The 21,670-nt window shown below is 36.0% G+C and overlaps 4 non-coding genes across 4 annotated transcripts; 1 reads left to right on the top strand and 3 right to left on the bottom strand.

Moving 5' to 3' along the window:
- Nucleotides 1–2,607: 2,607 nt before the first annotated feature.
- Trnav-cac (transfer RNA valine (anticodon CAC)) lies at nucleotides 2,608–2,680 on the bottom strand. The gene has a single exon. It is a non-coding gene; the product is annotated as a tRNA-Val (tRNA).
- Nucleotides 2,681–9,828: 7,148 nt separating this feature from the next.
- Nucleotides 9,829–9,902, bottom strand: Trnar-ucu (transfer RNA arginine (anticodon UCU)). The gene has a single exon. It is a non-coding gene; the product is annotated as a tRNA-Arg (tRNA).
- Nucleotides 9,903–10,264: 362 nt separating this feature from the next.
- On the top strand, nucleotides 10,265–10,337 carry Trnav-aac (transfer RNA valine (anticodon AAC)). Its single transcript has one exon. It is a non-coding gene; the product is annotated as a tRNA-Val (tRNA).
- A 10,875-nt stretch (nucleotides 10,338–21,212) lies between these two features.
- On the bottom strand, nucleotides 21,213–21,285 carry Trnav-uac (transfer RNA valine (anticodon UAC)). Its single transcript has one exon. It is a non-coding gene; the product is annotated as a tRNA-Val (tRNA).
- Between the last annotated feature and the right edge of the window lie 385 nt (nucleotides 21,286–21,670).

Here is a 21,670-nt window from a genome sequence, read left to right as displayed (position 1 = left end):
GTAAGTGTGTGTAAGTGTTGTGTAAGTGTGTGTAAGTGTGTGTAGTGTGTGTAAGTTGTAAGGGTGTGTAGTATGTAGTTGTAAGTGTGTGTTAATGTGTGTAAGTGTGTGTAAGTGTGTGTAAGTGTGTGTAAATGTGTGTAAGTGTGTGTAAGTGTGTGTAAGTGTGTGTGTAAGTTTGTAAAAATGATACCCTACCCCAGAGTACGCGTATAGCAAATATAAGGGAGTACCCCCCCCCCCCCCCCCTTCCCCGGGAAAATTTGACAGATTTGATAGCTATTAGGCTTAAGCACAGAGATTATACACTAGTAATATAGTAAAATTCATAAACTTCAGTGAGTTCAGAGTTATTAATTATATAATGTAAAAACGATCCATGAAATGCTTGCAGACTGTTTATGCATGAGGACTTCTGAACTTATATAGTATATATCTTATTTGAGTACTGTTTGTTATAATAAAGGTTGTTTTATATGATTTCAAGCTAGTTGCTCTATTTGATAATGTAGCTGCTTTAGTTTCGGTTATGGGGGATAGAATCACTAGCTATAGAAACAAAGTAGTCTAAAAGGAATAAAGTATAATGATGTAGTATGAATAAAATATTTAGTGCATTTGATAGATTTGATAGCTATTGGACGAGTCTTTTTGGGTTGAGACAAAAAACTATGTTTGTTTTGATGTTTTTATTGGACCCTCGACGTTTTACCCTCGACCCTCGACTTTTTACCCTCGACCCTCGACTTTTTACCCTCGACCCTCGACTTCTACCTACACTCTTTTTCTTTCTGACTGATAGCAAAAATCTGGACAAATACGAGTCGAGTTCTTGAGGGGAAATCTCTTGGTCGAGTCTCCTCAGTTGTGAGAAAGAACAGAATGAGCGACAGGTCGTTCTTTGTCTATTTGTTGGTGTTTGCATTTTCCTCCTCCTCGATAAAATCTATGACGTTTTGTAAATCAAATGTGACAAACCTTTCAGCCATGTTTTTGAACTTAATTTTCGATAATCTTAACAAAATTATCGATCCAGTGAGCAATCGTCGCAACCACATACAAGACAAAGCTGCCGACCGTTGTGATTTTCCCGCGCCTGTGAGAGCAATGACGTCACAGGATACTGAAAACTGATTGGTTATAATTTTACATGTTAAAATTATCGTATTTTTACATGTGTTGAAATACGAAATTTCTCAGTTGTAGAAATCTTTGTAAACAACTATAGTTTATATAATAAAATCATAAAGAGCGGTACCTTGTCTTTCACTTTTAAAAGCTAAGAAAATATTAAAAAACATTTCCAAATGCCAGTATACTGACAAAGAAAATTATATTTTGTATTTGCATTGCATTTTGCGTTATTTTCTATTTTGCCTCAGTTGTTCTTGTCAAGTATAAATGAATGTAAACTCATTAGTTTTTCAAAAACTTTTGTTTTTTAACAAGATGAAAACAGGTAATTAAAATTGAATTTTCAAAATCTAGTAAGCTTATGTTTTCAAGCTTCTCGAAAAATAGTTAAGACTTTTGTGAATGAAAATACGGTTCTTGTAAAAACATAAAACTTTTGATGTGGATAATTAACCAAACATCATTGTAAAAGAAGTAAAAGTAAGCTTATGTATTTTGCTCACCATCGCGTTATTTTCTATTTTGCCTCAGTTGTTCTTGTCAAGTATAAATGAATGTAAACTCATTAGTTTTTCAAAAACTTTTGTTTTTTAACAAGATGAAAACAGGTAATTAAAATTGAATTTTCAAAATCTAGTAAGCTTATGTTTTCAAGCTTCTCGAAAAATAGTTAAGACTTTTGTGAATGAAAATACGGTTCTTGTAAAAACATAAAACTTTTGATGTGGATAATTAACCAAACATCATTGTAAAAGAAGTAAAAGTAAGCTTATGTATTTTGCTCACCATTTTTTTAAACAGTTTTCAAGTCTGTTGTTCATAGTCTTGATTTGTCCATAAGTTCGGAAATCTCCAAAATTTCGATTTCAGTAAAAGAGAACCTTGGTCAATTTCACTAAACCTGATATTGTATTGGATAATTTGTAGTTATCTTTCGTTTTATAAGTAAAATTAACCAGGAATTCAAAGCTTAAAAAATGTCGGCCATGGAAAACTTTGTCAAAGAATCTTCCAAGAAAAAAACTAGCCCCTGGGGGGGTTGGTGGTGAGTTGTGTACAAAATTCATATAAGTGGGAGAGTATTCTCGCGCAAAGAAAACGATGTAGTGCATTTTGATTCGTTTTCAGTGCATGTTTTTTTATTATGGGAGACATTGTCTTAATATTGAATTAAAAGATTGACGATTTTTTTCCGATCTTAATTTTATCTTCCACATTCATTCAAATTGGGCTCCCTGTGACTTGCGTATCGGGAGCTCCGCTATTAGGCATTGCCTAAATATATTTAATAATACGGAAAACAATAAGTAATAGTGAAGAAGGGTATCCAAGAAAGCTGTAATGTTATCAATGATTATCAAGAACATAGCAATCTAGATCAATGAAAACTAAGGAAAAACCTTGATATATTTAGTCTCTATGTGCATGTTTAGTTATTGAAGACATTAAAAATGCATTATCTGTTGGAAAAATACTTTTCGCTGGGGTTCGAACCCAGGACCTTGCGCGTGTGAAGCGCAAGTGATAACCACTACACTACGGAAACATCTTACATCATAAAATTTGTCATTGCCAAAGGTGATAGGCAATAGAGCCCATTCGAATTCCAAATTACCGCTGTGTTTCTTGATTACAGACTCATTTGCGCAGGGTTAGCCTCGAGTTTGTGCAGAATATTCACGTGTTCCAGTCAAGTCCATCGATTTTCAAAATGTTTGTATTGTTGAAGTTGTGCATTCTTTACTTTTCTGTTGGTATTTGTGAATATTTAAACACTGATACGAGGCTAACCCTGTGCAGATGAGTCTGTAGTCAAGAAACACAGCGGTAATTTGGAATACGAAACTGGTCTATAGGCGATAGGCGAAAAGCGATAGGAGATAGGTCATCCCAAGATCCAAGAATAACTGGAATGACTTGTGTTTCTGCTTCTTCTCGTCAACAGCCAACATAGACCTTAGTATTGATACTGATTCAATGTTCTTTGTATTCAACGATCACCTTTGGCGACGACAACGTTTACGAAAATATATATATTGCATAACAGAAATAGGGCGCGTCCAAAATGGAAAAAATGACGATATAGTGACGTCATCAATAATATAACGATATATCTGACTTATTTCTTTTGTTCTTAGATTTATTGTTAATTTTTTCTGGAACATATCTTTTATTTTATCACGCAAGTAGTCTTTCTTTATTTCTTCATTAGGTAGTTGTCAAGTTTATTTGCTGTTTGATGGGTTGAAGAATGAACAAAAGTTAACTTTAAAGCAAAATTTAACGTGGGATCCCTGATTTTTCATGCCATTCCTCTTCTTGTATACATAATCTCTAGCCAATCAGCGCACATGGTATTTATGATCAGCTATGGGATTCCATAAACTATTTAGCTTAATAATGTAATGACTGAAAAACCTACGTTTTTCAAAAATTGAAAACGATAATAAGCTGTGACATCATAAGGTATGTCATGACGTCAGTTTCCATGGCTTGAGTGCGCGAGTTGTGTTTACTCAATGCTAACAGCGTAGCAACAGCCTAGCTGCGAGATATATTATATCGTAAGAGTTTTCTTTGAAACCAAAAGTTAGCTGTCTGTTTCATTTATCAGGATTCTTTATTTTATTAAAATTTTATTTAGTTATTTAATTATTTATTCTTTTTTAATTCAGGTCATAGTTCATGCATCCCACATGGAAAGGAGTTCTTTTAGGGTTAATAGCCTCCAGCGACATAATTGGTACTTTGGGTCAGCTGGTCATAGCATGGGGTTAATCAACTACGGTCTAGGGGCCGACTAACCTCTCCCTTAGGCTTCGGCCGAGCTTCTTGATCAGTCTGTATATCCTCGGATAGCGGTGTCGGGGCCGAAATCTCCGGCATAGCCGTAAATGCTTTGCGCTGCCATACTGCGCTTCAGCACTGGTTCTGGAGGTATGGTCCTATTAAAATCAAGAAACAAACACAAACTAGTTACAGAAAACATTCGCCCTAGCAAATCAACTTCTTAAACAAAAGGAAGCTTATATGCTTATATGCCCCCCCCCCCTCCCCTCCTCCCTACATACTTTTAAATAGTCCCAATTATTATATGGCGAGGTAATTTCACGCGATATGATTGGTCAATTTGCGGTCCATAACTTACGGTACGGACCGAAAAATGAAATGAATTCAAATCTCCATTTAAAAAATATATTTCTGGATGAAAATCGTCGGGAAACGTAACCTTCAATAAATAAGTAAAGATAAATGAAAGTCACTGGCATTTAATGTAAAACTTATCAAACCAGCGACAACTCTTTCACACAAGGGATGACTCTTTCGATCAAGGCTCTACACGGCAGTAGTTGAGCGATTTTGTACGACTAAAAAAAATAGAAAAACTAACTATGCTAAAACTAAAACTAAAACTATGTTAAACTACGAACTAAAGGGTGGTGAATAGCGGCTAATTCAGTAAATGAAATAAAGATAGGTTTACAAGTAGAATTAACGTAAAATTGTTATTTCAGTAAGCCTACAACGTCAACTTTTCTGAATCTGAAGAAGCCAGTAGTTTCTTTCGTTAACGTTTTAGCAGTTTTCTAGGCTCATCCGCTCTTGAAGTATTTCCATATTTCAGGAGACAGAGACAGGAGAGTTGGCAGTATCTTTTTTAATTGAGTCAAAAGTGTGAATTCTTCATGACTTCAGCCATTGTGCATATGGCGGCCTGCTTCAAACAGTCAAAACGTTGAAAATTGACGAAAACTATCCATGTTCAGCGAGCCGTAATTTTCCAAAGCTTCTCATTCATTTCTGGAGGGAGTTTTTGAGTTTTTTCCCAATAAAAGGCAGGAAAACAAACGGAAGGCTGTAGTTTTTTTCATCTTGGTTGTGAATATCTTGAAGCTTGAAGTACGACAGTTTTCTTCTCAATCTCATGTTGAGTTCTTGAGGTCTTCTTTTGATGCCTTTTTTGCTTTGCGTTTACACGTTTTGCAAAAGAAAGCCTCACTTTTGTTAACTAGTATTTCAGAAAACTTTAAACTATAGCTAAATGGTCAGCGGTCAGCGCATCATGATGGCGGTTTTTTCCCCGCTCTTCAAATTGAAACCTAAACTTGTTTAAATTTGCTATATCTGTTTCATCGTATACTTCTTTTTCATACTCAATCGTTACTTTATTCATTGTGTTCGTGATGGAGGAAAAATTAATCATTAATCTGATCGACAAGAAGTTAAAACCATTTTTTGAGAAAGTCGATTTAATGGAGCAATCCATGAAATTCTTAAGTGACAGTTATGAAGATCTGTTAACGAAAGTCAATCGGGGCGAGTCCGACAAAGATGATCTGGAAAAGGAAATTTTATTCCAGAAAGCTGAAATTACTCGATCTACAAACGAAATATGCATGATGAAGGACATTCTAAATGATCATGAGCAGTATTCTAGAAGGGAATGCCTTGAGATACGAGGAGTACCAATGCATCGTGTCGAAGATACCAACAAGATTATTAAAGACGTTGGCAAATTGATAGGAGTTGAAATCAAGGACACTGATCTCTCCATAAGCCATAGACTCGCGGCTCCGGGTCCCAATTTCAAGCAACCTCCAGCAATAATTGTCAAGTTTGCTAGACGAGATGTACGCAATAATCTGTATGCTGCCAAAAAGAATCTCCGTAACAAGTCTTCAGAGACATTGGCTACGTAAGGGAAAATCCACAGAAGCTTTTTATTTCAGAGAGTTTGACACAGCGAAACAGGAAATTATTTAACAAATGTCTACAAGCAAAAAAATATTTGAAATTCAAGTTTCTTTGGACAATTTATGGCAAGATTCTTGCAAGGAAGGACGAATTGAATCCGTCTGTACACATCTCCAACGAGAAAGATTTAAAGAAATTCACTGAGCAGCTAAGGTCCAGCAAAAGTAGTAAAGATAAGTAGACTTATTGTTTACATACCAGTACGATAACTTGAACTAATCTTAGTATCTTTATTAATCTTTATTACACCTTGATCTACCCTTTTCTGACCTATGGACTTTTAGTATGGGGCAACACCTATCACTCCACTATCAACCCCATCTTCATCTTACAAAAAAAAGCTCTCCGTACACTAACATTCTCTCACTACAGGGACCACTCCAATCCTCTTTTCATTAAGTATAACATAATTAAGTTCCATGATCTTGTCTTTTATCACAATGCAATATTTGTTTATAATTTCAAAGCAGGTAACCAACCTAGGTTATTCAATAATTTCTTTGAATCTGTTAGCAAAAGACATAATTATAATACCAGACTTGCCTCCAAAGTGTCACTTTCTCTTCCCAAAATTATAACAAATTACGGAAAATTTAATATTAGATTTGCTGGTGTTAAAGCTTGGAACTCATTGGACGAGGAAATTAAAAAAGCCTCCAGCATTTCAAAATTCAAAGAGTTATTAAAAGACTCAATTATCAAATCTTATAGTACATAACGTTAATTCTCCAATATTCTTCATCCTATATTTTTCTATAACTTAAATTTATGACACAATAATGTTCGTTAATCTTATATCCCATATATTTTTCTTGTATTGTTTACTTTCGATTACATTTTTTCATTGCACTATTACATTATACAATTATTTAACTTAAGTATATTTATTGTTTTATTTTTTGCATACTTACATTATATATATATATTTTTTTTTTCTTGTGTTTTGTCTCTTCCTATTTAATTTAGATGTAAATGACCTAAATACTTGCTATTATCTAAGATAGTATTGTTTACTTTCGATTACATTTTTTCATTGCACTATTACATTATACAATTATTTAACTTAAGTATATTTATTGTTTTATTTTTTGCATACTTACATTATATATGTATATATTTTTTTTTTCTTGTGTTTTGTCTCTTCCTATTTAATTTAGATGTAAATGACCTAAATACTTGCTATTATCTTAGATAGTATTGTTTACTTTCGATTACATTTTTTCATTGCACTATTACATTATACAATTATTTAACTTAAGTATATTTATTGTTTTATTTTTTGCATACTTACATTATATATGTATATATATTTTTTTCTTGTGTTTTGTCTCTTCCTATTAAATTTAGATGTAAATGACCTAAATACTTGCTATTATCTAAGATAGTATTGTTTACTTTCGATTACATTTTTTCATTGCACTATTACATTATACAATTATTTAACTTAAGTATATTTATTGTTTTATTTTTTGCATACTTACATTATATATATATATATTTTTTTTTTCTTGTGTTTTGTCTCTTCCTATTTAATTTAGATGTAAATGACCTAAATACTTGCTATTATCTAAGATAGTATTGTTTACTTTCGATTACATTTTTTCATTGCACTATTACATTATACAATTATTTAACTTAAGTATATTTATTGTTTTATTTTTTGCTTACTTACATTATATATATATATATATATTTTTTTTTTTCTTGTGTTTTGTCTCTTCCTATTTAATTTAGATGTAAATGACCTAAATACTTGTTATTATCTAAGATAGTAAAGCTAACTGGCCTAGTATAGCCCATATAGGTTAATTCCAGTTAGCTTGCACCTAAATATATGGCAATTTATCTCTTTGTCCTAACTTATCTTATTTGATATTTATGGTGCTAAATAAAAATAAAAGATTGTCAAATTCTTTCAAAGTAAACTAAAACTTCTCTTTTTGTGCGACTCAAACACTACATGACTTTTGGCACGTTCAGGAAGCCCTTCCAATGCAGTTCTCGTTTGACATGCGCTGTCAATTTTACTTTTTAGCTCGTGAAGAGCTATCGAGGTGGCTAGATTTCGCAATTTTCGGATAACGCTTCTCAACCAATCGTTTTGGGTAATTACCGTAACCATGGAATCTATTGTATTCGCCAAGTGACGTCACTGGAAGAATCCACGCACGTTGTTTGCAGAGGAAGCCATTTTGGATTTTCGATCACTTTATAATCAAAAGCATATTTTGAGTATAATTAATTTACTTTATGCTCTTTTTATTGGACCTTGAGATATGAGATTGCCGTAATTATCGTCAAGTTGGAAGAAGAATCCGAAAACAGCCTGGTTTGTTATATATTGGATCGATTAGACTCGGTCCAAATAATCTCAACCGTAGAAAAATTTCGTAACCAAAAATCGGAAAAGAAAGGATTGTAGCCAATCAGAATCCAATAATTTAATTGATAAAGACAACAGTTTGTTTGCACAAAACATAACTCCGACTATCGACGTACTCGGGTCACAATACCCTCAATGAAATGAGTCACCCAAGTGTCATTTGTTATCATCTTAGTTCATTGGTACTCAAAAAGCTTCACGAGCATACCATGTGTTACCTTTGATTGTTGCTTTTCGCCTCTTTTTAATTTCAAATCCTTGCCATATAATAAATAGATAATTATCCTCGTTTGCTTGGTCCGTACCGAAAGTTATGGATCCTCGTTTTTTCACACTTTTTTATGGCCCGCGCGCTACGCGCTTGTGACATAAGGCAGTGGAAAAAACTCGGTCCATAACTTACGGTACGGACCTCGTACTCGGTTAATATTATTTATAAGTTATTTATAATCTATTTACTGTAATGGAGGCCATCTTGAATAGCAGATATTATGGATGTATGCCAATGAGATGCAAATGAGACAACGAGCACTATATCGACCCTATAGCCTTACTTGTATGATTCTTAAAACAAAAGAATATCTCATTGCGAGGTCATCTTTAATGACAGCTATTCTATTTTTTTACATAAAACATTATGGGATGCCGAAGGGCCACTATGGAAGTTTAGTATATTCTCCAAAGTCCGAAGAAATGATTGGTTTTCCTTATAAAATGATTACAATGGTTTGATATCCCACAGCAAGCTTTCCTGAAATATTGATAAATGATTAAAAGCCAGGTACCTCATCACCCTGCCTATATTTCATAGTTCACGTCGTTAATTTTCAATCAGACCTTTCTACTCTTTGATACGGCGGCCATTATTAATTATGGGATGCTGAGGGCCCGAGGTGAACACGTACAACATTCATAAAGCTTGGCGGGGATGCGTTTACAAATGATTCCTGTGAAGTCTTGGTATTTCGCATATTGCTCCAACTACCAACAAATTCGATTGCTTTATATGTGCTTCTCATTGAAGCAGCTGTGCATTCGTTTGCCACGTCCATCGCACCTTTCACCGTTTTTTCCAACTTTTGATATGAGCAAGTTATGTAGCAAAAATAGATCAACACCAATGAACAGTAAGAGCAAACTTGTCAGAGCAATCAATTTAGAGGGTGATATGTTAATTGGAAAATGGCAACCCTCTAGCTCCGTAAAGACAAGAAAGTTTACAGACGTTTGTATGGTGGGGGAAGGGGGGGGGGGGGGGGGGGGGGGGGGGGGGGGGGGGGGGCGCAAACTCTTGGCCTGTTTCCAATCAGACTAACTTTCATATGCTTTTTCAGCATTATTGATGGATTTTTGCTAACTTTGTCCATGGTAGCCTGTAACCAACTTAGTTTGGTTGGATTCGTTAATACAATAATTTAGATCAAGGTAAATGATTTACATTCGTTTGAACGAAGTTAATTAGAATGTAATGGATCTTATCTGAAGAGATTGACACGTGATCTAATGTGGGAAGACATTACGCCCTATAAAGGTAAGGATAAAAGGGTAAAAAAAATCACCTCAGGTGGGACTCGAACCCACAACCTTTGAATTAGAAGTCCAACGCGCTAATCCATTGCGCCACGGAGGCTGTGATTGATAAGATTACGTGCTTGAAGATTTCCAATAAATCCAATGCATAAATCAAAGTAATAAGGCAAACGGCTGTAGAGCCAGTTGCAATATATCAGTGTGCAATTATCATGAGGTGACAGGGCTGGTCAGGCTTAAGTTCTCTTCTGAGACAAGCTTTTTTCATTTGAAAAAAATATGTATTTATAACTTGAAATAATTTCTGCTGAAAGATTCAGCTTAAGTATTCATACTCTTATTACACTTTCATTCCTTTTTTTCTTATATTCATTCGTCGTCGTCTTAACTTCGAATATAAAACAAAACAATCAGCGATGATGCTTTTTAGCAAATTAATATTTTTAATTTTTTAGATCTGATGTTTCCGTAGTGTAGTGGTTATCACGTGTGCCTAACACGCACAAGGTCCTGGGTTCGAGCCCCAGCGGATACAGCAGATTTTTGCATTTTGCTTGTGAATCAAATAACCAACACAGCCATTGGAATTAATCGATGCCTTAATTATATCGATAATAATGCTCTGGAAATTCTATTGTTTGCTAATGATCATAACATCAAATTCTTTCGTACCATGCACGGTCTCATCTCGCATGGCTGCTTTCCGATTTACTCACGAAGTATAGTAATAAACATTAAAGGAGATAAAATATGCTCGAGATAAGTCACACAATTTTTATTTGAGGCATTCTATTCACCGATTCTATTCACTCACACTGACAAAGTACATCATGTCAAACGTCCCACGTTTGGATAAAAAAAGCCTGTTTATTACCAAACTTCGGGAGTAAGTCGGAAAGCAGCCAAGCGAGATGAGACCGTGCATAGTGCGAATCAATGTTTTCTGTATTTCTCGTTCGCTTTAGATCGCTTCAAATAAGTTCAATAGTCTTGCAATTTTGTGTAATATTAGTTTAAGTTCTAATTTGTATCCTGACGTAGTTTTGAGAGAAATTATCAGCGGATTTTAGAATAATGGAAGATCTAGTAAGATTGACTGGAAAACTGCGATGAAAAGTGCGCATCAAATGTTTACCCCGTCTTATGCATTATACGTTTTCACAAAATCGCATGAGTCGATTACCTTCAAAATGTTCCTTTTAAAACTAGATACAGAGTAAGACTAAATGAGCAATGACTTTTTTGAATATATAGCTCTGAAATTTTAATCTCGGCCGTATCAAATCCATTGTTTAGTTTTGAAGTAAATTATGCACTATATTTAAAGAATCTCAAATATCTCATAATTAGCTAGATAGATTTTTTCAAAAATTCCAACAAATGGAGGCATCTAGTAAATGATTATGTGACACGAAGCATTTAAGTGTTGAACACTCTGCAAGGCTAAAAGTGTTCTATAAACGAAAACAAATTTTTCATCATAATGACGTGTTATGACGTCTGATCTCGTTAAAAACTGCATCAAACATTAATTCAATCTTTATGTGACTTACGTGCAAAAAAGATTTGCAATCGAGTTATTTTACTTTCAGCCCCCCCCCCCCCCCTTCCCCCACTATCTTAGCATCAATTTTATGCGATGCCCTCCCCCACCCCCCCCCCCCCCCAACCTTCCTCTCTTGTTTTCAGTGAAATACCCGCTTGTATACGTCATCTCTAGCCATGCAATCAGCGCGCGCATTTAAGATAGCGCTATAAGTTATGAAATCAGCGTGAAAAAATCTACATTTCGCAAAAATTGAAAACTATAATAAGCTGTGACATTATAAGGTAATTCGTTACGTCATGGTCAGTTTTCATGGGTTGAGTCAGCACAGGTTGGAGCTAGTGCGCGAGTTGTGTTTTACTCAATGCTAACAGGCAAGCAACAGCCTAGCTGACTGAATTGATGGGAGATATATTGTATGGTAAGAGTTTCCTTTGAAATCAAACATCATCTGTTTATAACTGATTGGTCATTGATTATTATTATTATTATTGTTTAATTCAGCTAGGTTATAATTTATGTATCCCACATGGGAAGGATTTTTTGAAGGTTCATAGCCTTCAGCGACACAGGTGGAACTTTGGGTCAGCTGGTCATAGCAAGTGGTTAATCAACTACGGTCTAGGGGCCGACTAACCTTTCCCTTAGGCTTCGGCCGAGCTTCCTTATTAGTCTGTAAATCCTCGGATAGCGGTGTCGGGGCCGAAATCTCCGGCGTAGCTGGTTCTGAAGGTATGGTCCTATTAAATTCAGAAATAAACTAATTACCAAAAACAGTCGCTTTCCTGGAATAGTGATAACTAAATTTTTGGCAGCCCTCTTGAATTAATTATGTGATGCTGGTCGTGCCCGGGGCGAGCACGTACAACATTCATAAAGCATGGCGGGGCGGTTTTCAAATGATTCATGTGAAGTCTTGGTGTATTTCTCATATTGTTCCAACTACCAACAACTAATTCAATTGCTTTTTTAGATGTGCTTCTCACAGGAATTCCAATAGACTCATTTTTACTCAGTCTGAAAACGTAAGAGCGCTCGCAGTCAAGCTTCTCATTCAAAAACGTAAAGTTCTAGTAAAAAATACACCCTTATTGCTGTGCCGAACCAGCTAGCAAAAGGGTGAAAAATGGATGGAAAATGGTAATGATCTAGATCTAATATTAAGCACATTTTGTTACTAAATACATGCTAAATTTAACACAGCAATCAAAACATGCACGACATTTAAGTAAAGATTCCTTCGAAAAACGGTTGCCATGAAAAGTTCAATTTGCATGTCATATTCCAAAGGAAGTCTTCTCTGATAAACTTTAGTAAAATTCAGAAATCAGGTAACTTCGTTGATTCGCGATCGGGTCCAGAAGTTAATTAGCGTCGAATTACCCCCACCCAGACTTCTAAGTTAATTTGTGCATGCTATCTGACTTGCAGGGCTGTTGTAAAGTTGTGACGTATTTCCGGGCTAAAATAAGGCGAAAAGGTTCTGGAGCCTCCACCTGAAACAATTCGAATTTTGGAGAACAAATCCTGTTACGGAGAAAAAGTAAGAAAAATCTTAGAACTCACTTTTCGTTTCGGACACTGGTAGTCCGTTACCCCATGACGTCACACTTAAAAGCTTTATAGAGAATCATTACGAACAACACATCATTCAATACGTTTCATTTTATCACTTAATAATGGAAGTTTAGTCAATAAAAGAGCAGGTGCAGATCCAAGATTTTTGCTAATTGTTCTTTGAACAGCCGATAGGGGTCTTTATCATATAATTATCCATAAAATACCTATATTTCTCCTTTTCGAAAAACTGATATTTTTACATGTGAAAATACATGATATTTTGGTATTTAAGCTATTAGTTTATAAATAAAAACGTTTTATAATAATAAAAAGCTTGTTAAGTTGATTTTATGGATAAGTATATAATAAACAGAATATTACATGGGCGCTTGGAGATACGAAATTTATCTTCTCGTGTTGAAAATATCTCACGAGTGAGCGCAGCGATCTTTTCAACACTCGAAGGTAAATTTCGTATGTCCGCGCGCCCATGTAATATCCTCTATTTATGCAATCAAAACTGAAACTTTTAGGTAAAAACAAGAAAAATATTTTGTATTGGATATTTTGTAAATAGAGGGTTCGCAGTTGCCACTTAGGGGGCTCGATTGCTGTTTATGAGGAGGTCTGGGGCGAATCGACCTGGATCACCCTATAGATGACCCACCTCTAAAAGACGTATCATTCAAATGAAATCGATATGATGGAAACGAAAGCCAGTTGAACCATTTCGTGGATGAAACCTTGTCAGTCAGTCTATTTGTGTTGTTTCTTTTTAGCAAACAATTGTTTCTTTTGTTCGTACGTTATGTAGGATCCCAAGTTGTAACTGCGACGGGTTCGTCTTCTAGTAGAAGCATGGTGCGTGTTGCTTTGCGTTGGAGCTGCTGTCGCTGTACATGTGGTGTTCTTCAGTGGACAACTTTCTGAAAAGAAGTCGAAAAATATAGATTACGTTATTACTCCTGTTTTATTTAGAGCATTCACCTCCCAACCCTGGGGCCTTGGGGTATTTTGTGTTTGTCCACAATTGATTGGAGGAATTCTCTCCTCCAGGTATACTTCGATTTTCGGTTTCCTCACAAAACCCATCATACGATCAGTGAGAATGACCTGACTTAGATCAGCCCAAAGGTTGAGTCAGGCATTCAAGTTGTGAGTTAGCCACGTCCTTACTTAGATCAGCCCAGAGGTTGCTTCAAGGTTCAATCTGTGAGTTAGCCGTGCCCTGACTTTGATCAGTCCCAGAGCGTTGTTTCAGGGTTAAATAAAATTTAAGGACGCTTTTAAAAATAGATTCCTGGATGATTGATTTAATTACTTTCATGGTATTCCCATTCATAATACCTGTTTTTGTCGATACTACTTCATCTTGTTTCACTGCAACTGAACTGGTCTGCTCCATCTCAGTTACAACAGTTGTGGTTTGTTTCCCTGCTGATTTTGCTGCTTTGTTCTTGCGTCTTCTTCTTGGCTTCTTCTTTGCTTTTTCATCATTCACCTTTTCTACTATTGGTTGGTCAGCAAGACAGCAACCAATCAGGATTCCTTGGGTAGTGACGCGATCTTGTTTAGTTACAGCATGTTTCTTGGAAGCAGTTGCTGGATGTTGTTCAGGAGCTTTCTCGCATGCCGTTTTCCTGGACGCTGCCACGCTCAGCTGGTCACGTGATTGAGCAGCGTTTTCTTTGTCAGGATTTCTTTTCTCTTTTCCTTTTTCTCTTTGTTCCTTGCATTCAGTTTTATTGTCTTTTCCAGTGATCCATATATTTCCATTTCTATTGTTCTCTCTGGTATTTCCTGTGACAACTTGGTCGTTAGTCGCAATTAGTGACAAAAAACACTTTACATCATCATAAAGCGTTCCTGGAAAAAGAAACATTGCTTGATTTTAAGCACTGCATTTATTAGCTTCTGCCATGATGATATAGATAGGTGAAATATAGGTGGATGCCTTATTTAGTAAACTTGAAACTTGCAGCCAAAGGTCTAGGCTGAATTATCTTAACCTATAAAAAATTAACAAAAAATATTATGCGTACTGAGCGCGTTTCTGGAGACGTTCTAGGTCTTCACTAAGGATTAAGCTGCCAACTGGACTTGCAGGGTTTGAGCTGCAGTTAGCTATACCCTAATTTGAAGTTTTTTGAAAGTATTTTGTATTTTCAGTGTAAATTTGATAGACTTACCGACACCTGACAGGATACGCCTGGGTACATATAAAATGATTTGAAGTACAAATCCCAGGATGATGAGAATCCAGGACGAATCATCTTCTTTTCTTTGAAGGCTCCTCTGCCTGGTAGACCTTAGTCGATCAGGCAATGCCTGTAAAAAAATAGTTTTCAGTTTATTTATAGAAACAGTGTCTTGCGTTATTTAAAAGGTGTTTTTTTTTACCATGTCTTTGACACTTTCAGAGGAAGCTCTAACTTTCGTTGAAAATTTGTCTGTTTCGTACAATAGAATATTGAGCAGAATTGAATATCTTTAAATGTATGGAAATTTTACTTTTGCAAAAATTAGAAAACTTTAATTGAGCTGTGACATCATGATGACGTCAGTTATCATGCGTATAACCACAGGGAGCCCACAGTAGACAGTAGACACAAGTGAAAGTTAAACGTAAATTAAAATATGGGAAAAAACCAATTTTATGGACTGTTTCGTACTCAAGGTCAAGAAAGTCTCCTCCATAACACAAGCGCCAAAGAAAATGAATCAAAACTGGCGTAAAATATTCAGTTTCTCGCGCGCCTTTTATTTCCGACATAATTTTCCAAAGGTCTAGCCTCTTTTGCAGCCGTTCTACGACCCTAAGAACGGCTGCAAGGGAGAGGCTACCAAAGGTTCAGCCAGTCACTCACAATGAAGAAAGTACTCCTAAATTCGACTTCAAAATTTGTCGAGCTTAATGAAAATAAATAATAAATAAAGTTGACTAAATTTCTCAATATTTCTCCAAATATTTTGATGTATTCGTATTGTGAAGGTACGACATGCATAGTTTAAGTTTTGTAAAAAAGCTACATTTAACGGTTACTGATGGTTACTTTCGCATCAGTGAAGATCAGTTTTCGTTTTTATTTTTTTGTTTTTTTTTCCATCAAAAACGTGTTAAGACGCTTGTGTTTAATCGTTAATATCTCGATAACAAAAACTTTTTCATTTTCTTCTTTTTTTTCTTACTTATAGTACGAATGTATTGCTTGGCATACAGCTACTTAAAAACGTGTTTACTAGCCTTACCGTCCTTAATTAATGTAGTATTGTTATTTGTATATCAGCGGGCTACTTTTGAATGAAAGTTCAGTTAGCATCGCAAGGTAAATTGTCAGGATCAGTGCTGCTTAAATCATCAAAATATGATGTACTATCATATAACCCGTATCTGCCCGGGCGCGCGCTCTACTCTTAGAAAAACCATCGGAAAAAGGACGTGAGCAGGGCCGTACTGCTTTGAGCGAGCAGGGCCGTACGAATCCGTACGGCCCTGCTCGAAACCTGCGACCGTATTGATATAATTTGCAACTTTTAAAATATCCTTTTTATTTATGGTCATATGATAAAATGCCTATTGACTGAGTTAGGTCGGGCCTTACGGGTAAAGATTTTTATCTCGGTCATTTGTACGGCATCACCTGGAGCCAAATATTTCCCCGTACGTCCCTACCTAAATCAGTCAATAAGTACATAGTATCATCAAGAGAATTTGAATCTGGAGTATTGTGGAGAATTGAGGAAGTGCGTCTTTTTAATTCTTTATCATATAGTTAACATTTCATACATTGTTATTATAACATGTTTTTCAGCATGTACCACTCCAGCTATCTCTGCAAGGTCTAATGGTTTCACAGGTTTCCAACAACTTCCATCATTCTCCATCCTCTGTTTTTCTTGTATATTGCACTGTAAAAATGGACTGGTTGAAACGGCCAATATTAATGGTTATTACCATTTAAAATTGGTTGGAACTACCAATGACAATTGGTTATTTTTGGTTCGTGGAAGCATACCAAAATCAAATGGTTGAAACTGTTCAATCAATATGCTTGTCTGGAAGCTGAAGGCTTAGTAGTCTGGAATTGCCCTCAAACAGAAATTCAAATGCCACTTTAACCCACTTTTATAGCTAGCTACTATTTTATTATTAATGCAAGCTGCTATAGCCTAATGAACATTGTCAGTTTTGAAATTATAGTCCTGTGATGGTTTTCAGTTAAAATTCTTAGTGGTACTGAATAATTGTAATTTCTTTGGATAACTGCCTTTAAGAAAAGAATTTAAATAAAACTTTTTTGAGTTAGCCATTTTTGGTTTGATGTATTAATAATTGTTAATTTAACCATGGCGAGAAATGATTATTTCTACCAATTGTTTTTAAAGTGCTAGTCTTACGAAAAAATTAATGACGCAAAAAAATCCCCGATTTTGTATATGCTTAAATAGGTTATAATTTTCACCAATAAACAATAATTGGTTCGAAAAAGAAACTTTCCCCGTCTGAATTCTACTTCCGTAAATTGTTAAAAGCTCGTCCGCCATTTCTATGAGCAGCGATTTCTAATTTATGTGTGGCGTCATATGCGCAACTGGCATCCTTTTTATCCACACTGACTCTAATGCACTCTCTGTAAGAAAACATGATTTGGTTTAAGGCCTGTTTTTAAATCAAAAATAGTCGAAATTTGGTTGCAATTACACATTGTGAATAGCCGGGAATTTTGAAGGTGGCGCGTATGACGTGACTTTCTTCGAATCACTAAAAGTTACCAGGAACGCAATCGCTTAATGGCGGACTCAAACGGGCAAACTTTACCGGCTAAATGCACCATCTTCCCAGTCTCGTATCAAAAAAGAATTTGGATAGTAAGCTATATTACATATCTAGTTTTATATGCTACAATTTCCAGAGATGGTGTCATTTTCGTAAGACTAGCACTTTAACCATTTAACAATGGTTGAAACAAAATAAGTTGGTTTGATGTATTAATTATTGTCAATTTAACCATTCGAGAAATGGTTATTTCTAACAATGGTTTTTAACCATTTAACAATGGTTGAATTAACACAGTTTAACCATTCTAAATTGATTACCACAGATCCACCCATGATACAATTTTAAATAGGTTAAATAACCTATTATGATGTGTAGTAGTAATAAATTATGCGTTCGGTGTGTATATAATGAAGTAGAGAGAGTAAGAGAAAAATATCAAATGCCCTTGGCAGGATTCGAACCCACGTCTTCGGTATTCTAGTCCGATGTGTTAACCACTACACTACAAGGACCAACCACGCTGGTAACGCAGCCAGAATATGAAATGTAGGGTATTCGTGAGGATCCCAGAGCGATATTAACTAACACTTAAGCACACATACACACAGTTACACATACATACACACACACTTACAAATACATACACAAACTTACGAACATTTACACTATACCTACACTAACTTACATACGATTACACACACTTACAAGCACATACACACAGAATTAAACATACTTACACACACTTACACACCCTTACACACAAACCTACACACTTACACACACTTACACACACTACACACAAACATACACACTTACACACACTTACACACGTTTATACATACAAACACACAGTTAAACATACATACACACACTTACGAACAATTACACGCACTTAACCTAACTTACAGACGTTTACACACACTTACACGCACTTACACACACACTTTAACACACTTACACACTCCTTACACACACTTACACACACTTACACACACTTACACACACTTACACACATTTACGAACACTTACACATACATACACACACACTTACACACATTTACATATACTTAAACCCACTTACACACTTATACACACACACTTACACGCAAATACACACACACCTATAAACACACATTTATAAACACTTACACATACCTACACAAAACTTACACTCACTTACACTTACACACATATACAGACACTTACACACACTTACAAACACTTACACACACTTACACACACAGTTACACAGATTTTAACACACTCACACAAACTTACACACTTATACACTCACATTTACACGCAAATACAAACACACTTAAACACAAACACTCTTCCACACACTTACACACACATACACAATTAAACCCACATACACTTATACACACACACTTACACGCAAATACACACACACTTAAACACGCACACACTTACACACACTTACACACACATACACACTTAAACCCACATACACTTATACACACACACTTACACACAAATACACACACATCTAAACACACTAAACCACACTTACGAACACTTACACCCACCTACACACATTTACACACACATACACACATACACACACACTTACACACACTTACACACACTTACACACACTTACACACACTTGCACACACTTGCACACACTTGCACACACTTGCACACACTTGCACACACTTGCACACACTTGCACACTTTTCCACCCACTTATACACACTTACACATGCTTACACACACTCACACAAACTTACACACATATACACACACATTTACACGCAAATACAAACACAACTTAAACACAACAACACTTCCACACACTTACACACCTACACCACTTAAACCACTTACACCACTTACACAACACGACACCCCAATTACACACACCCATTACACACACTTACACACACTTACACACACTTACACACACACTTACAACACACTTACACCCCTTACCCACAAACACTTACACACACTTACAACTTACCACACTTACACACACTTACACACACTTACAACACCTTACACACACTTAACACACACTTACAGCACACTTTACAACAACCCACTTAAACCCACTAAACACACGTACACACACTTACACACACTTACACACACTTACACACACTTACACACACTTACACACACTTACACACACTTAAACAGCACCTACAACACACTTACAACACACACTACACACACTTAACACCACTTCCATCCTTTACACACACTTACACACACTTACAAGAACACACTTACACACACTTACACACAACTTACACACACTTACACACACTTACACACACTTACACACACTTACACACTTTACACACACTTACACACACTTACACCACTCTTACACACACTTACACACACTTACACACACTTACACACACTTACACACACTTACACACACTTACACACACTTACACACACTTACACACACTTACACACACTTACACACACTTACACACACTTACACACACTTACACACACTTACACACACTTACACACACTTACACCACACTTACACACACTTACACACACTTACACACACTTACACACACCTTACACACACTTACACACACTTACACACACTTACACACACTTACACACACTTACACACACTTACACACACTTACACACCAATTACAACACACTTACACACACTTACACACACTTACACACACTTACACACACTTACACACACTTACACACACTTACCCCACACTTACACACAAGTACACACACGTCACCACGTACACACACTTACACACACTTACACAACCGGAACACACTTACACACACTTACACACACTTACACACACGTACACATCACGTACACACACTGTACACACAGACACAGACACACACGACAACACAGCACACACGGACACACACGACCACACACGCACACACGAACACACACTTACACACACCACCCACCCACACAAAAAGCACTCACACACACACGACACACACACGGAACACACACTTCAACCACACCCCACCCACACACACGACACACAACTTACACCACACACACACTACACACACACATACACACACTTACACACACTTACACACACTTACACACACTACACACACTTACACACACTTACACACACTTACACACAATTACACACACTTACACACAATTACACAGAATTACACACAATTACACACAATTACACACACTTACTGACAGTTACACACACTGACACACACTTGCACACACTTACACACACTTACACACATTTACACACATTTTCACCAACACTTACACCATTAACTACTTACTATTTAGAACACTGGGTTATTTCCGTAGGTTTGATTTTTGAATATGTAAAAAAAATATAGTAATGAAGGAAAAGAGTATACAAGAAAGGTGTAATGTTATCAATGATGATCAGAAACATAGTAATGCAGATTTAAAAAAACTAAAAAAAAACTTCGATATATCTAGTTTGTATGAACATTTTTAGTTATTAAAGAGATTAAAAATGCATTATCTGTTGAAAAAATATTTCCGCTTGGATTCGAACCCAGGACCTTGGGCGTGTAAAGCGCACGTGATAACCACTACACTACGGAAACATCTTATAGCACTGAAACGTTGTCATTGTCAAAGGTGATAGGCGATAGGTAAAAAGCGATAGGAAATAAGCGATCGATAGGCGAGAAGTGATAATAGATAGGTAGTTCCAAGATCCAAGAATAGCTGGGTTTCTGCTTCTTATTCTCGTCAACAACATGAGACAATATTCAACATTGATATTGATCAATGTGTATTCAATATTCTTTGTATTCAACGAAACCACTTTCATGTCTGAATGATCTGCTTTCGCCTATCGCCTTTGGCGTAGACGTTTTTAAAAAAATTGGCACAAAATTGGCCTCTGGTGAAAATCACCACAAACTCGACCCGATAGCCTCACTCCGATGTATGATCATTTATTACGTTACCTCTGAGACGCTGACG

Source organism: Actinia tenebrosa, unplaced genomic scaffold, assembly GCF_029948245.1.
Source record: "Actinia tenebrosa isolate PJP-AT-01 unplaced genomic scaffold, QUT_ActTen_1.0 utg165__unscaffolded, whole genome shotgun sequence".
In the NCBI taxonomy this organism is placed as follows: Eukaryota; Metazoa; Cnidaria; class Anthozoa; order Actiniaria; family Actiniidae; genus Actinia; species Actinia tenebrosa.
Note: the sequence above shows the minus strand (reverse complement) of the source record. Positions and strands in the feature narration are given on the sequence as shown.